Consider the following 14592-nt stretch of genomic DNA (forward strand, 5'->3'; position numbering starts at 1 on the left):
CTGTCCTCTAGTAGAGATGGTCTAACAGCACCTAACTGAGCCCTGGCCTACAGAACTGTCCTCTAGTGGAGCCAGTCTAACAGCACATAACCGAGCCCTGGCCTACAGAACAGTCCTCTAGTGGAGCCAGTCTAACAGCGCCTAACCAAGCCCTGGCCTACAGAACTGTCCTCTAGTGGAGCCAGTCTAACAGCACCTAACCGAGCCCTGGCCTACTGAAATGTCCTCTAGTGGAGCCAGTCTAACAGCACCTAACCAAGCCCTGGCCTACTGAACTGTCCTCTAGTAGAAATGGTCTAACAGCACCTAACCGAGCCCTGGCCTACTGAACTGTCCTCTAGTGGAGCCAGTCTAACAGCACCTAACCGAGCCCTGTCCTACAGAACTGTCCTCAAGTGGAGCCAGCCTAACAACACCTAACCGAGCCCTGGCCTACAGAACTGTCCTCTAGTAGAAAGGGTCTAACAGCACCTAACCGAGCCCTGGCCTACAGAACTGTCCTCTACTAGAGCCAGTCTAACAGCACCTAACCGAGCCCTGGCCTACAGAACTGTCCTCTAGTAGAGATGGTCTAACAGCACCTAACCGAGCCCTGGGCTACAGAACTGTCCTCTAGTAGAGCCAGTCTAACAGCACCTAACCGAGCCCTGGCCTACAGAACTGTCCTCTAGTAGAGATGGTCTAACAGCACCTAACCGAGCCCTGGCCTACAGAACTGTCCTCTAGTAGAGATGGTCTAACAGCACATAACCAAGACCTGGCCTACAGAACAGTCCTCTAGTGGAGCCAGTTTAACAGCACCTAACCGAGCCCTGGCCTACAGAACTGTCCTCTAGTGGAGCCAGCCTAACAACACCTAACCGAGCCCTGGCCTACTGAACTGTCCTCTAGTGGAGCCAGCCTAACAACACCTAACCGAGCCCTGGCCTACAGAACTGTCCTCTAGTAGGGATGGTCTAACAACACCTAACCGAGCCCTGGCCTACAGAACTGTCCTCTAGTGGAGCCAGTCTAACAACACCTAACCGAGCCCTGGCCTACAGAACTGTCCTCTAGTAGAGATGGTAAAACAGCACCTAAACGAGCCCTGGCCTACAGAACTGTCCTCTAGTAGAAAGGGTCTAACAGCACCTAACCGAGCCCTGGCCTACAGAACTGTCCTCTAGTAGAAAGGGTCTAACAGCACCTAACCGAGCCCTGGCCTACTGAACTGTCCTCTAGTAGAGATGGTCTAACAGCACATAACCGAGCCCTGGCCTACAGAACTGTCCTCTAGTAGAAATGGTCTAACAGCACCTAACCGAGCCCTGGGCTACAGAACTGTCCTCTAGTGGAGCCAGTTTAACAGCACCTAACCGAGCCCTGGCCTACAGAACTGTCCTCTAGTGGAGCCAGCCTAACAACACCTAACCGAGCCCTGGCCTACTGAACTGTCCTCTAGTGGAGCCAGCCTAACAACACCTAACCGAGCCCTGGCCTACAGAACTGTCCTCTAGTAGGGATGGTCTAACAACACCTAACCGAGCCCTGGCCTACAGAACTGTCCTCTAGTGGAGCCAGTCTAACAACACCTAACCGAGCCCTGGCCTACAGAACTGTCCTCTAGTAGAGATGGTAAAACAGCACCTAAACGAGCCCTGGCCTACAGAACTGTCCTCTAGTAGAAAGGGTCTAACAGCACCTAACCGAGCCCTGGCCTACAGAACTGTCCTCTAGTAGAAAGGGTCTAACAGCACCTAACCGAGCCCTGGCCTACTGAACTGTCCTCTAGTAGAAAGGGTCTAACAGCACCTAACCGAGCCCTGGCCTACTGAACTGTCCTCTAGTAGAGATGGTCTAACAGCACATAACCGAGCCCTGGCCTACAGAACTGTCCTCTAGTAGAAATGGTCTAACAGCACCTAACCGAGCCCTGGGCTACAGAACTGTCCTCTAGTAGAAAGGGTCTAACAACACCTAACCGAGCCCTGGCCTACAGAACTGTCCTCTAGTAGAAAGGGTCTAACAGCACCTAACCGAGCCCTGGCCTACAGAACTGTCCTCTACTAGAGCCAGTCTAACAGCACCTAACCGAGCCCTGGCCTACAGAACTGTCCTCTAGTAGAGATGGTCTAACAGCACCTAACCGAGCCCTGGGCTACAGAACTGTCCTCTAGTAGAGATGGTCTAACAGCACCTAACCGAGGACCTGGGCTACAGAACTGTCCTCTAGTAGAGCCAGTCTAACAGCACCTAACCGAGCCCTGGCCTACAGAACTGTCCTCTAGTAGAGATGGTCTAACAACACCTAACCGAGCCCTGGCCTACAGAACTGTCCTCTAGTAGGGATGGTCTAACAGCACCTAACCGAGCCCTGGCCTACAGAACTGTCCTCTAGTGGAGCCAGTCTAACAGCACCTAACCGAGCCCTGGCCTACAGAACTGTCCTCTAGTGGAGCCAGCCTAACAGCACCTAACCGAGCCCTGGCCTACAGAACTGTCCTCTAGTAGAGATGGTCTAACAGCACCTAACCGAGCCCTGGGCTACAGAACTGTCCTCTAGTGGAGCCAGTCTATAAGCACCTAACCGAGCCCTGGCCTACAGAACTGTCCTCTAGTAGAGATGGTCTAAAAGCACCTAACTGAGCCCTGGCCTACAGAACTGTCCTCTAGTGGAGCCAGTCTAACAGCACATAACCGAGCCCTGGCCTACAGAACAGTCCTCTAGTGGAGCCAGTCTAACAGCGCCTAACCAAGCCCTGGCCTACAGAACTGTCCTCTAGTGGAGCCAGTCTAACAGCACCTAACCGAGCCCTGGCCTACTGAAATGTCCTCTAGTGGAGCCAGTCTAACAGCACCTAACCAAGCCCTGGCCTACTGAACTGTCCTCTAGTAGAAATGGTCTAACAGCACCTAACCGAGCCCTGGCCTACTGAACTGTCCTCTAGTGGAGCCAGTCTAACAGCACCTAACCGAGCCCTGGCCTACAGAACTGTCCTCTAGTGGAGCCAGCCTAACAACACCTAACCGAGCCCTGGCCTACAGAACTGTCCTCTAGTGGAGCCAGTCTAACAACACCTAACCGAGCCCTGGCCTACAGAACTGTCCTCTAGTAGAGATGGTAAAACAGCACCTAAACGAGCCCTGGCCTACAGAACTGTCCTCTAGTAGAAAGGGTCTAACAGCACCTAACCGAGCCCTGGCCTACAGAACTATCCTCTAGTAGAAAGGGTCTAACAGCACCTAACCGAGCCCTGGCCTACTGAACTGTCCTCTAGTAGAGATGGTCTAACAGCACATAACCGAGCCCTGGCCTACAGAACTGTCCTCTAGTAGAAATGGTCTAACAGCACCTAACCGAGCCCTGGGCTACAGAACTGTCCTCTAGTAGAAAGGGTCTAACAACACCTAACCGAGCCCTGGCCTACAGAACTGTCCTCTAGTAGAAAGGGTCTAACAGCACCTAACCGAGCCCTGGCCTACAGAACTGTCCTCTACTAGAGCCAGTCTAACAGCACCTAACCGAGCCCTGGCCTACAGAACTGTCCTCTAGTAGAAATGGTCTAACAGCACCTAACCGAGCCCTGGGCTACAGAACTGTCCTCTAGTAGAGATGGTCTAACAGCACCTAACCGAGGACCTGGGCTACAGAACTGTCCTCTAGTAGAGCCAGTCTAACAGCACCTAACCGAGCCCTGGCCTACAGAACTGTCCTCTAGTAGAGATGGTCTAACAGCACCTAACCGAGCCCTGGCCTACAGAACTGTCCTCTAGTAGAGATGGTCTAACAGCACATAACCAAGCCCTGGCCTACAGAACAGTCCTCTAGTGGAGCCAGTCTAACAGCACCTAACCGAGCCCTGGCCTACAGAACTGTCCTCTAGTGGAGCCAGCCTAACAACACCTAACCGAGCCCTGGCCTACAGAACTGTCCTCTAGTGGAGCCAGTCTAACAACACCTAACCGAGCCCTGGCCTACAGAACTGTCCTCTAGTAGAGATGGTAAAACAGCACCTAAACGAGCCCTGGCCTACAGAACTGTCCTCTAGTAGAAAGGGTCTAACAGCACCTAACCGAGCCCTGGCCTACAGAACTGTCCTCTAGTAGAAAGGGTCTAACAGCACCTAACCGAGCCCTGGCCTACTGAACTGTCCTCTAGTAGAGATGGTCTAACAGCACCTAACCGAGCCCTGGCCTACAGAACTGTCCTCTAGTAGAAATGGTCTAACAGCACCTAACCGAGCCCTGGGCTACAGAACTGTCCTCTAGTAGAAAGGGTCTAACAACACCTAACCGAGCCCTGGCCTACAGAACTGTCCTCTAGTAGAAAGGGTCTAACAGCACCTAACCGAGCCCTGGCCTACAGAACTGTCCTCTACTAGAGCCAGTCTAACAGCACCTAACCGAGCCCTGGCCTACAGAACTGTCCTCTAGTAGAGATGGTCTAACAGCACCTAACCGAGCCCTGGGCTACAGAACTGTCCTCTAGTAGAGATGGTCTAACAGCACCTAACCGAGCCCTGGGCTACAGAACTGTCCTCTAGTAGAGCCAGTCTAACAGCACCTAACCGAGCCCTGGCCTACAGAACTGTCCTCTAGTAGAGATGGTCTAACAGCACCTAACCGAGCCCTGGCCTACAGAACTGTCCTCTAGTAGAGATGGTCTAACAGCACATAACCAAGCCCTGGCCTACAGAACAGTCCTCTAGTGGAGCCAGTTTAACAGCACCTAACCGAGCCCTGGCCTACAGAACTGTCCTCTAGTGGAGCCAGCCTAACAACACCTAACCGAGCCCTGGCCTACTGAACTGTCCTCTAGTGGAGCCAGCCTAACAACACCTAACCGAGCCCTGGCCTACAGAACAGTCCTCTAGTGGAGCCAGTCTAACAGCACCTAACCGAGCCCTGGCCTACAGAACTGTCCTCTAGTGGAGCCAGTCTAACAACACCTAACCGAGCCCTGGCCTACAGAACTGTCCTCTAGTAGGGATGGTCTAACAGCACCTAACCGAGCCCTGGCCTACAGAACTGTCCTCTAGTAGAAAGGGTCTAACAGCACCTAACCGAGCCCTGGCCTACAGAACTGTCCTCTAGTAGAAAGGGTCTAACAGCACCTAACCGAGCCCTGGCCTACTGAACTGTCCTCTAGTAGAAAGGGTCTAACAGCACCTAACCGAGCCCTGGCCTACTGAACTGTCCTCTAGTAGAGATGGTCTAACAGCAACTAACCGAGCCCTGGCCTACTGAACTGTCCTCTAGTGGAGCCAGTCTAACAGCACATAACCGAGCCCTGGCCTACAGAACTGTCCTCTAGTAGAGATGGTAAAACAGCACCTAACCGAGCCCTGGCCTACAGAACTGTCCTCTAGTGGAGCCAGTCTATAAGCACCTAACCGAGCCCTGGCCTACTGAACTGTCCTCTAGTGGAGCCAGTCTAACAGCACCTAACCGAGCCCTGGCCTACAGAACTGTCCTCTAGTGGAGCCAGTCTAACAGCACCTAACCAAGCCCTGGCCTACAGAACTGTCCTCTAGTGGAGCCCGTCTAACAGCACATAACCGAGCCCTGGCCTACAGAACTGTCCTCTACTAGAGCCAGTCTAACAGCACCTAACCGAGCCCTGGCCTACAGAACTGTCCTCTAGTGGAGCCAGTCTAACAACACCTAACCGAGCCCTGGCCTACAGAACTGTCCTCTAGTAGAGATGGTCTAACAGCAACTAACCGAGCCCTGGCCTACAGAACTGTCCTCTAGTGGAGCCAGTCTAACAACACCTAACCGAGCCCTGGCCTACAGAACTGTCCTCTAGTAGAGATGGTAAAACAGCACCTAAACAAGCCCTGGCCTACAGAACTGTCCTCTAGTAGAAAGGGTCTAACAGCACCTAACCGAGCCCTGGCCTACAGAACTGTCCTCTAGTAGAAAGGGTCTAACAGCACCTAACCGAGCCCTGGCCTACTGAACTGTCCTCTAGTAGAAAGGGTCTAACAGCACCTAACCGAGCCCTGGCCTACTGAACTGTCCTCTAGTAGAGATGGTCTAACAGCACATAACCGAGCCCTGGCCTACAGAACTGTCCTCTAGTAGAAATGGTCTAACAGCACCTAACCGAGCCCTGGGCTACAGAACTGTCCTCTAGTAGAAAGGGTCTAACAACACCTAACCGAGCCCTGGCCTACAGAACTGTCCTCTAGTAGAAAGGGTCTAACAGCACCTAACCGAGCCCTGGCCTACAGAACTGTCCTCTACTAGAGCCAGTCTAACAGCACCTAACCGAGCCCTGGCCTACAGAACTGTCCTCTAGTAGAAATGGTCTAACAGCACCTAACCGAGCCCTGGGCTACAGAACTGTCCTCTAGTAGAGATGGTCTAACAGCACCTAACCGAGGACCTGGGCTACAGAACTGTCCTCTAGTAGAGCCAGTCTAACAGCACCTAACCGAGCCCTGGCCTACAGAACTGTCCTCTAGTAGAGATGGTCTAACAGCACCTAACCGAGCCCTGGCCTACAGAACTGTCCTCTAGTAGAGATGGTCTAACAGCACATAACCAAGCCCTGGCCTACAGAACAGTCCTCTAGTGGAGCCAGTCTAACAGCACCTAACCGAGCCCTGGCCTACAGAACTGTCCTCTAGTGGAGCCAGCCTAACAACACCTAACCGAGCCCTGGCCTACAGAACTGTCCTCTAGTGGAGCCAGTCTAACAACACCTAACCGAGCCCTGGCCTACAGAACTGTCCTCTAGTAGAGATGGTAAAACAGCACCTAAACGAGCCCTGGCCTACAGAACTGTCCTCTAGTAGAAAGGGTCTAACAGCACCTAACCGAGCCCTGGCCTACAGAACTGTCCTCTAGTAGAAAGGGTCTAACAGCACCTAACCGAGCCCTGGCCTACTGAACTGTCCTCTAGTAGAGATGGTCTAACAGCACCTAACCGAGCCCTGGCCTACAGAACTGTCCTCTAGTAGAAATGGTCTAACAGCACCTAACCGAGCCCTGGGCTACAGAACTGTCCTCTAGTAGAAAGGGTCTAACAACACCTAACCGAGCCCTGGCCTACAGAACTGTCCTCTAGTAGAAAGGGTCTAACAGCACCTAACCGAGCCCTGGCCTACAGAACTGTCCTCTACTAGAGCCAGTCTAACAGCACCTAACCGAGCCCTGGCCTACAGAACTGTCCTCTAGTAGAGATGGTCTAACAGCACCTAACCGAGCCCTGGGCTACAGAACTGTCCTCTAGTAGAGATGGTCTAACAGCACCTAACCGAGCCCTGGGCTACAGAACTGTCCTCTAGTAGAGCCAGTCTAACAGCACCTAACCGAGCCCTGGCCTACAGAACTGTCCTCTAGTAGAGATGGTCTAACAGCACCTAACCGAGCCCTGGCCTACAGAACTGTCCTCTAGTAGAGATGGTCTAACAGCACATAACCAAGCCCTGGCCTACAGAACAGTCCTCTAGTGGAGCCAGTTTAACAGCACCTAACCGAGCCCTGGCCTACAGAACTGTCCTCTAGTGGAGCCAGCCTAACAACACCTAACCGAGCCCTGGCCTACAGAACTGTCCTCTAGTGGAGCCAGCCTAACAACACCTAACCGAGCCCTGGCCTACAGAACTGTCCTCTAGTGGAGCCAGCCTAACAACACCTAACCGAGCCCTGGCCTACAGAACAGTCCTCTAGTGGAGCCAGTCTAACAGCACCTAACCGAGCCCTGGCCTACAGAACTGTCCTCTAGTGGAGCCAGTCTAACAACACCTAACCGAGCCCTGGCCTACAGAACTGTCCTCTAGTAGGGATGGTCTAACAGCACCTAACCGAGCCCTGGCCTACAGAACTGTCCTCTAGTAGAAAGGGTCTAACAGCACCTAACCGAGCCCTGGCCTACAGAACTGTCCTCTAGTAGAAAGGGTCTAACAGCACCTAACCGAGCCCTGGCCTACTGAACTGTCCTCTAGTAGAAAGGGTCTAACAGCACCTAACCGAGCCCTGGCCTACTGAACTGTCCTCTAGTAGAGATGGTCTAACAGCACATAACCGAGCCCTGGCCTACAGAACTGTCCTCTAGTAGAAATGGTCTAACAGCACCTAACCGAGCCCTGGGCTACAGAACTGTCCTCTAGTAGAAAGGGTCTAACAACACCTAACCGAGCCCTGGCCTACAGAACTGTCCTCTAGTAGAAAGGGTCTAACAGCACCTAACCGAGCCCTGGCCTACAGAACTGTCCTCTACTAGAGCCAGTCTAACAGCACCTAACCGAGCCCTGGCCTACAGAACTGTCCTCTAGTAGAGATGGTCTAACAGCACCTAACCGAGCCCTGGGCTACAGAACTGTCCTCTAGTAGAGATGGTCTAACAGCACCTAACCGAGGACCTGGGCTACAGAACTGTCCTCTAGTAGAGCCAGTCTAACAGCACCTAACCGAGCCCTGGCCTACAGAACTGTCCTCTAGTAGAGATGGTCTAACAGCACCTAACCGAGCCCTGGCCTACAGAACTGTCCTCTAGTAGAGATGGTCTAACAGCACATAACCAAGCCCTGGCCTACAGAACAGTCCTCTAGTGGAGCCAGTCTAACAGCACCTAACCGAGCCCTGGCCTACAGAACTGTCCTCTAGTGGAGCCAGCCTAACAACACCTAACCGAGCCCTGGCCTACAGAACTGTCCTCTAGTGGAGCCAGTCTAACAACACCTAACCGAGCCCTGGCCTACAGAACTGTCCTCTAGTAGAGATGGTAAAACAGCACCTAAACGAGCCCTGGCCTACAGAACTGTCCTCTAGTAGAAAGGGTCTAACAGCACCTAACCGAGCCCTGGCCTACAGAACTGTCCTCTAGTAGAAAGGGTCTAACAGCACCTAACCGAGCCCTGGCCTACTGAACTGTCCTCTAGTAGAGATGGTCTAACAGCACATAACCGAGCCCTGGCCTACAGAACTGTCCTCTAGTAGAAATGGTCTAACAGCACCTAACCGAGCCCTGGGCTACAGAACTGTCCTCTAGTAGAAAGGGTCTAACAACACCTAACCGAGCCCTGGCCTACAGAACTGTCCTCTAGTAGAAAGGGTCTAACAGCACCTAACCGAGCCCTGGCCTACAGAACTGTCCTCTACTAGAGCCAGTCTAACAGCACCTAACCGAGCCCTGGCCTACAGAACTGTCCTCTAGTAGAGATGGTCTAACAGCACCTAACCGAGCCCTGGGTTACAGAACTGTCCTCTAGTAGAAAGGGTCTAACAGCACCTAACCGAGCCCTGGCCTACTGAACTGTCCTCTAGTAGAGATGGTCTAACAGCACATAACCGAGCCCTGGCCTACAGAACTGTCCTCTAGTAGAAATGGTCTAACAGCACCTAACCGAGCCCTGGGCTACAGAACTGTCCTCTAGTAGAAAGGGTCTAACAACACCTAACCGAGCCCTGGCCTACAGAACTGTCCTCTAGTAGAAAGGGTCTAACAGCACCTAACCGAGCCCTGGCCTACAGAACTGTCCTCTACTAGAGCCAGTCTAACAGCACCTAACCGAGCCCTGGCCTACAGAACTGTCCTCTAGTAGAGATGGTCTAACAGCACCTAACCGAGCCCTGGGCTACAGAACTGTCCTCTAGTAGAGATGGTCTAACAGCACCTAACCGAGCCCTGGGCTACAGAACTGTCCTCTAGTAGAGCCAGTCTAACAGCACCTAACCGAGCCCTGGCCTACAGAACTGTCCTCTAGTAGAGATGGTCTAACAGCACCTAACCGAGCCCTGGCCTACAGAACTGTCCTCTAGTAGAGATGGTCTAACAGCACATAACCAAGCCCTGGCCTACAGAACAGTCCTCTAGTGGAGCCAGTTTAACAGCACCTAACCGAGCCCTGGCCTACAGAACTGTCCTCTAGTGGAGCCAGCCTAACAACACCTAACCGAGCCCTGGCCTACTGAACTGTCCTCTAGTGGAGCCAGCCTAACAACACCTAACCGAGCCCTGGCCTACTGAACTGTCCTCTAGTGGAGCCAGCCTAACAACACCTAACCGAGCCCTGGCCTACAGAACTGTCCTCTAGTGGAGCCAGCCTAACAACACCTAACCGAGCCCTGGCCTACAGAACAGTCCTCTAGTGGAGCCAGTCTAACAGCACCTAACCGAGCCCTGGCCTACAGAACTGTCCTCTAGTGGAGCCAGTCTAACAACACCTAACCGAGCCCTGGCCTACAGAACTGTCCTCTAGTAGGGATGGTCTAACAGCACCTAACCGAGCCCTGGCCTACAGAACTGTCCTCTAGTAGAAAGGGTCTAACAGCACCTAACCGAGCCCTGGCCTACAGAACTGTCCTCTAGTAGAAAGGGTCTAACAGCACCTAACCGAGCCCTGGCCTACTGAACTGTCCTCTAGTAGAAAGGGTCTAACAGCACCTAACCGAGCCCTGGCCTACTGAACTGTCCTCTAGTAGAGATGGTCTAACAGCACATAACCGAGCCCTGGCCTACAGAACTGTCCTCTAGTAGAAATGGTCTAACAGCACCTAACCGAGCCCTGGGCTACAGAACTGTCCTCTAGTAGAAAGGGTCTAACAACACCTAACCGAGCCCTGGCCTACAGAACTGTCCTCTAGTAGAAAGGGTCTAACAGCACCTAACCGAGCCCTGGCCTACAGAACTGTCCTCTACTAGAGCCAGTCTAACAGCACCTAACCGAGCCCTGGCCTACAGAACTGTCCTCTAGTAGAGATGGTCTAACAGCACCTAACCGAGCCCTGGGCTACAGAACTGTCCTCTAGTAGAGATGGTCTAACAGCACCTAACCGAGGACCTGGGCTACAGAACTGTCCTCTAGTAGAGCCAGTCTAACAGCACCTAACCGAGCCCTGGCCTACAGAACTGTCCTCTAGTAGAGATGGTCTAACAGCACCTAACCGAGCCCTGGCCTACAGAACTGTCCTCTAGTAGAGATGGTCTAACAGCACATAACCAAGCCCTGGCCTACAGAACAGTCCTCTAGTGGAGCCAGTCTAACAGCACCTAACCGAGCCCTGGCCTACAGAACTGTCCTCTAGTGGAGCCAGCCTAACAACACCTAACCGAGCCCTGGCCTACAGAACTGTCCTCTAGTGGAGCCAGTCTAACAACACCTAACCGAGCCCTGGCCTACAGAACTGTCCTCTAGTAGAGATGGTAAAACAGCACCTAAACGAGCCCTGGCCTACAGAACTGTCCTCTAGTAGAAAGGGTCTAACAGCACCTAACCGAGCCCTGGCCTACAGAACTGTCCTCTAGTAGAAAGGGTCTAACAGCACCTAACCGAGCCCTGGCCTACTGAACTGTCCTCTAGTAGAGATGGTCTAACAGCACATAACCGAGCCCTGGCCTACAGAACTGTCCTCTAGTAGAAATGGTCTAACAGCACCTAACCGAGCCCTGGGCTACAGAACTGTCCTCTAGTAGAAAGGGTCTAACAACACCTAACCGAGCCCTGGCCTACAGAACTGTCCTCTAGTAGAAAGGGTCTAACAGCACCTAACCGAGCCCTGGCCTACAGAACTGTCCTCTACTAGAGCCAGTCTAACAGCACCTAACCGAGCCCTGGCCTACAGAACTGTCCTCTAGTAGAGATGGTCTAACAGCACCTAACCGAGCCCTGGGTTACAGAACTGTCCTCTAGTAGAGATGGTCTAACAGCACCTAACCGAGCCCTGGGCTACAGAACTGTCCTCTAGTAGAGCCAGTCTAACAGCACCTAACCGAGCCCTGGCCTACAGAACTGTCCTCTAGTAGAGATGGTCTAACAGCACCTAACCGAGCCCTGGCCTACAGAACTGTCCTCTAGTAGAGATGGTCTAACAGCACATAACCAAGCCCTGGCCTACAGAACAGTCCTCTAGTGGAGCCAGTTTAACAGCACCTAACCGAGCCCTGGCCTACAGAACTGTCCTCTAGTGGAGCCAGCCTAACAACACCTAACCGAGCCCTGGCCTACTGAACTGTCCTCTAGTGGAGCCAGCCTAACAACACCTAACCGAGCCCTGGCCTACAGAACTGTCCTCTAGTGGAGCCAGTCTAACAACACCTAACCGAGCCCTGGCCTACAGAACTGTCCTCTAGTAGGGATGGTCTAACAACACCTAACCGAGCCCTGGCCTACAGAACAGTCCTCTAGTGGAGCCAGTCTAACAGCACCTAACCAAGCCCTGGCCTACAGAACAGTCCTCTAGTGGAGCCAGTCTAACAGCACCTAACCGAGCCCTGGCCTACAGAACTGTCCTCTAGTGGAGCCAGTCTAACAACACCTAACCGAGCCCTGGCCTACAGAACTGTCCTCTAGTAGGGATGGTCTAACAGCACCTAACCGAGCCCTGGCCTACAGAACTGTCCTCTAGTGGAGCCAGTCTAACAGCACCTAACCGAGCCCTGGCCTACAGAACTGTCCTCTAGTGGAGCCAGCCTAACAGCACCTAACCGAGCCCTGGCCTACAGAACTGTCCTCTAGTAGAGATGGTCTAACAGCACCTAACCGAGCCCTGGGCTACAGAACTGTCCTCTAGTGGAGCCAGTCTATAAGCACCTAACCGAGCCCTGGCCTACAGAACTGTCCTCTAGTAGAGATGGTCTAAAAGCACCTAACTGAGCCCTGGCCTACAGAACTGTCCTCTAGTGGAGCCAGTCTAACAGCACATAACCGAGCCCTGGCCTACAGAACAGTCCTCTAGTGGAGCCAGTCTAACAGCGCCTAACCAAGCCCTGGCCTACAGAACTGTCCTCTAGTGGAGCCAGTCTAACAGCACCTAACCGAGCCCTGGCCTACTGAAATGTCCTCTAGTGGAGCCAGTCTAACAGCACCTAACCAAGCCCTGGCCTACTGAACTGTCCTCTAGTAGAAATGGTCTAACAGCACCTAACCGAGCCCTGGCCTACTGAACTGTCCTCTAGTGGAGCCAGTCTAACAGCACCTAACCGAGCCCTGGCCTACAGAACTGTCCTCTAGTGGAGCCAGCCTAACAACACCTAACCGAGCCCTGGCCTACAGAACTGTCCTCTAGTGGAGCCAGTCTAACAACACCTAACCGAGCCCTGGCCTACAGAACTGTCCTCTAGTAGAGATGGTAAAACAGCACCTAAACGAGCCCTGGCCTACAGAACTGTCCTCTAGTAGAAAGGGTCTAACAGCACCTAACCGAGCCCTGGCCTACAGAACTATCCTCTAGTAGAAAGGGTCTAACAGCACCTAACCGAGCCCTGGCCTACTGAACTGTCCTCTAGTAGAGATGGTCTAACAGCACATAACCGAGCCCTGGCCTACAGAACTGTCCTCTAGTAGAAATGGTCTAACAGCACCTAACCGAGCCCTGGGCTACAGAACTGTCCTCTAGTAGAAAGGGTCTAACAACACCTAACCGAGCCCTGGCCTACAGAACTGTCCTCTAGTAGAAAGGGTCTAACAGCACCTAACCGAGCCCTGGCCTACAGAACTGTCCTCTACTAGAGCCAGTCTAACAGCACCTAACCGAGCCCTGGCCTACAGAACTGTCCTCTAGTAGAGATGGTCTAACAGCACCTAACCGAGCCCTGGGCTACAGAACTGTCCTCTAGTAGAGATGGTCTAACAGCACCTAACCGAGCCCTGGCCTACAGAACAGTCCTCTAGTGGAGCCAGTCTAACAGCACCTAACCGAGCCCTGGCCTACAGAACTGTCCTCTAGTGGAGCCAGTCTAACAACACCTAACCGAGCCCTGGCCTACAGAACTGTCCTCTAGTAGGGATGGTCTAACAGCACCTAACCGAGCCCTGGCCTACAGAACTGTCCTCTAGTGGAGCCAGTCTAACAGCACCTAACCGAGCCCTGGCCTACAGAACTGTCCTCTAGTGGAGCCAGCCTAACAGCACCTAACCGAGCCCTGGCCTACAGAACTGTCCTCTAGTAGAGATGGTCTAACAGCACCTAACCGAGCCCTGGGCTACAGAACTGTCCTCTAGTGGAGCCAGTCTATAAGCACCTAACCGAGCCCTGGCCTACAGAACTGTCCTCTAGTAGAGATGGTCTAAAAGCACCTAACTGAGCCCTGGCCTACAGAACTGTCCTCTAGTGGAGCCAGTCTAACAGCACATAACCGAGCCCTGGCCTACAGAACAGTCCTCTAGTGGAGCCAGTCTAACAGCGCCTAACCAAGCCCTGGCCTACAGAACTGTCCTCTAGTGGAGCCAGTCTAACAGCACCTAACCGAGCCCTGGCCTACTGAAATGTCCTCTAGTGGAGCCAGTCTAACAGCACCTAACCAAGCCCTGGCCTACTGAACTGTCCTCTAGTAGAAATGGTCTAACAGCACCTAACCGAGCCCTGGCCTACTGAACTGTCCTCTAGTGGAGCCAGTCTAACAGCACCTAACCGAGCCCTGGCCTACAGAACTGTCCTCTAGTGGAGCCAGCCTAACAACACCTAACCGAGCCCTGGCCTACAGAACTGTCCTCTAGTGGAGCCAGTCTAACAACACCTAACCGAGCCCTGGCCTACAGAACTGTCCTCTAGTAGAGATGGTAAAACAGCACCTAAACGAGCCCTGGCCTACAGAACTGTCCTCTAGTAGAAAGGGTCTAACAGCACCTAACCGAGCCCTGGCCTACAGAACTATCCTCTAGT

General features: G+C 53.2%; 1 protein-coding gene across 1 annotated transcript in view; it reads right to left on the bottom strand.

The window, feature by feature from the left end:
- The window catches only part of wdr27 (WD repeat domain 27), a 192912-nt gene that overhangs the window by 113925 nt on the left and 64395 nt on the right, over positions 1–14592 (bottom strand). The window lies entirely within an intron of this gene.

The sequence above is a fragment of the Salvelinus fontinalis genome, chromosome 30 (genome assembly GCF_029448725.1).
Source record: "Salvelinus fontinalis isolate EN_2023a chromosome 30, ASM2944872v1, whole genome shotgun sequence".
Lineage (NCBI taxonomy): Eukaryota > Metazoa > Chordata > Actinopteri > Salmoniformes > Salmonidae > Salvelinus > Salvelinus fontinalis.